The following is a 3395-nucleotide window of genomic DNA, read 5'->3' as shown; positions in this document are numbered from 1 at the left end:
CGCCGAGCTTTTTCTCTGGCGATCCCCACCCCATCGCCCAATCAACGCCCCCCAACCGCCGGCGACTGCCAACCAGAGGTCTCACGACTTCGAATACCCACCGATCACTAATTTATTACCATTTCTGTCCTTCATATACGCGCTGACGGGTGGGCCCTATGGTAATGTGCGCTGCTGAATGTGGATTGTTTGACTGGTCAACTGATTGTGTTATCAACAAATTACGGAGCTGTATGGTGAGCCTGTGACCGTATGATCACCCTAAAATGTACTCCTATTTTATTAACACGGTACAGACTCAAACTACCATTTCTTTCTTTCATATATGGGCTGATAGGTGGGCCCCACGGTTACGCGCCCCGATGGTGCAACACTAGTTGCGCCGCGTGGAACGTTTGACTGGTCAATTGATTGTGTCATCAACAAAATACGGAGTTGTACGGGTGAGCCAGTGACCGTATAATCATGACATGTATTTGTCTAACACGGTACAGACGCAAGGGCTCATATATACGCGCAAGCACTCACCGCTATAAGCGCACACACGTGAACCCTACCCCTATGAGCACCTTCGAGAGTGTGGGCCAGCATATATGATCTTGAGATTTTACGAAGTTACCATAGGTGCCTCGTAGTCCAGTAGAACGTCTCCTCCCACTGAATGTACATCGCCGAAAACTACTGAAATTAACACAAGGTAAATGTGAGCACCGGGACTTTAAACCTTGGTGGGCTCGAGAAACCACTGTCCTCCTAACCATCCAACCACATGTTGGTTAGCACGACAAAATGTATGTGGTGACCGTGATGAGCTTATTCTGAAGTCCAGTGACCATATCGTGCTTTCGCTTCAAATACAATGACCGTAAGTGCCGTCAACAAAATACGGAGCACGCATCAAATGCAAAGTCCGTCAGTGTCATCAACAAAATATGGAGACGTATCGTGAGCTAGATACCGTTGTACTATTGTATATTCTTATTTTCTTAGTGGCCGATTGCATGTGTGGTGTGGTGGGCACATCATTTCTAGTTGTGGTGGGTCAACTTGAAGACTCATGGGTCGGTTCCATCCTGCACCACATATTGGTTGGACCGAGACGTGTTATACAAAGACCCATGTGGAGGACTCGGCGTACAACACGAAGCTACCAAAGTCGCAGAGGACTCTATCCCCACTGGTGATAAGCCGACTATATATGATTTGTAACCCTAGCCCCCCAGTATGTTATAAAAGCTTGGGGGCTAGTTCGTTGATAGTATACACACACGCACAATGCCTGGTATTCACGTGTACTTTGTACACACCCCTATCACTAATATACAGTACCAGGAGTAGGCTCTTTCTTCAACTACAAGGGTCCGATCCGAACTAGGGTAAAACTTTGCCTCGTATTACCATCTAGCCTAACAGCCAGGGATATCCTACGAATGATATGATGAAATCATATCTGCCAACTAAGAGAGAGGTGTGTCGGGGGGGGGGCAATGTGTGCGAGAGAGGCCTAAAGATAATGTGCGTGCGGGAGACACGTAGGCACATATATGTGCGTATAGAGGGCTAGTAGAGACCGTGCATGTGTATATATGCATGTGAGAGAAATAGCGTTTTCCAACTAAGATTAGTGAAAAGAGTGGTACATAGTAGTCAGAAAGAGAGAGAGAGAAACAGAGAGAGCATGTGCGTGAGACACCCCGACACCCTGAGAGAGATTGTGAGCATGTGTGAAAGACAAATGCCGATGCATATAAAGTGTGTGCACTTATGCGTTAGATAGAGAGATATATAACTCGTTTGTGAAAACGGGCCGAGGCATAGTGCATCTACGTGTAAAAGGAGGTTCTACGCATTAAATTAAACTATAAATGTCATTATTATTTTTGGATGAGATCATGAATTTTGCAAATTGCGTATGGATGAAAATCAGTCTATCAGATACCCATACTCTATTGAATTCTAGCAGGTGCATGTGTTTATTTCATATTATCGATCCATAGAGTGAGAGCGGTTTGAAAAACAGGCAATGGATGCTTTTGCAATTCATATATAAACATTAATTAGTGCACTCCATGTTGTTAGTGTGAAGCACTTTATACATTTGTCACTTGCATGGATACATTCCAAATTGCTAGCTACGAAATAGAATACATGTCGAATTCAACATAAAGGAGGTTTTGAAGATTCGAATTCATAGGAAGTTCATTCATCTATTTGAACCCGAGATAATGGCATTTGTAAATCAGATGTAAAAGGGGGAATCAATCTTTGTTGTGAGTTTGAACATGCTATATATATATTCATAAGCATATCTAACTTTTTTTGCAACCAAGGAGATTATATCTGGAACCATGCATGACCTGAGGTAAGTTGCATATTTTTTAATATATACTCATGTACAATGTATATTCAAATGTACCCCCTCCATTCCAAAATAATCGTAGCTTTAGGATTTTCAAGAGTAAAGATTTGTGAAGTTTGACAAATCCTGAAAGTTCAATTCAAGAGAACCGAAAACGTTAATGCTTCTGCTCCCAAATATTGAATGAAGCGCCAAATAGGCCTCTAGTCACCCGAAACCGCACGAGACTAATGTTTGGTGCTAGGAAATTATTGTCCTGACTCTGGCCCGTGTAGCGTATCGGCCCGATGTCCAAAGGTCTAAACCGGGGTAGGTTTGTAACTTCACCAAGACGCCAGTCTCAACTGCCTCCGAGAAGCATTCATACGCCGTGGGTGCCTAAACACCCATGCGCTCGGTCGAAATCTATCCCACCCACATTTGGGACACTTGACATGACTGTCCTACCCCTAACCCGCAATATGTCCGAAATTTTAGATGGGGGCAAAGTTTGTAACTTTCCCCAAATTTCAAACAAGCGCATCTCAAACCGAAACATTGTTGCCCCTTAGTTCCCCGCCTCCCTCCGTTTCCCCATTCATACTCCATGGGCGTGAAAACGCCCTCTCCACCAGCCGTGAAACCCCAGCCTCCTCCGTCCTCCACCCCATAGCGGCCAATCCACCGCCGCCCTCCTCCATCACGCTGGAGCCGGTACCCCGACGTCGTCGTCCAACATAACCGCAACGGCAATGCCCTCAAGGACTTAGCAGCTGAAGCCGAGGCAAAGCTGCCTCCACGGCGCCGACGCCGATGTGCGCCATACCAGAACCACTCCGACCACGCCATCCTGCGCCTCAATGCTGCGTCTCCACTGTCGCAACCGTCCACCGCACCGGAGCTGTTCCTGCTATGCCGTCGTTCGCCGCCTCGGATCTGCTTCCCCGCCGCCGACAGACGGCCACCGCACTACACTCAACAACTTGGCCATGGGTTCGTCCAAGGCTGCACCATCCTCCACAACTTCTGGTTTTCGGCGAATAACAAGAAGATCGTT

Source organism: Triticum aestivum, chromosome 4B, assembly GCF_018294505.1.
Source record: "Triticum aestivum cultivar Chinese Spring chromosome 4B, IWGSC CS RefSeq v2.1, whole genome shotgun sequence".
NCBI classification, from domain to species: Eukaryota; Viridiplantae; Streptophyta; class Magnoliopsida; order Poales; family Poaceae; genus Triticum; species Triticum aestivum.
This window is presented reverse-complemented; position numbering follows the sequence as displayed.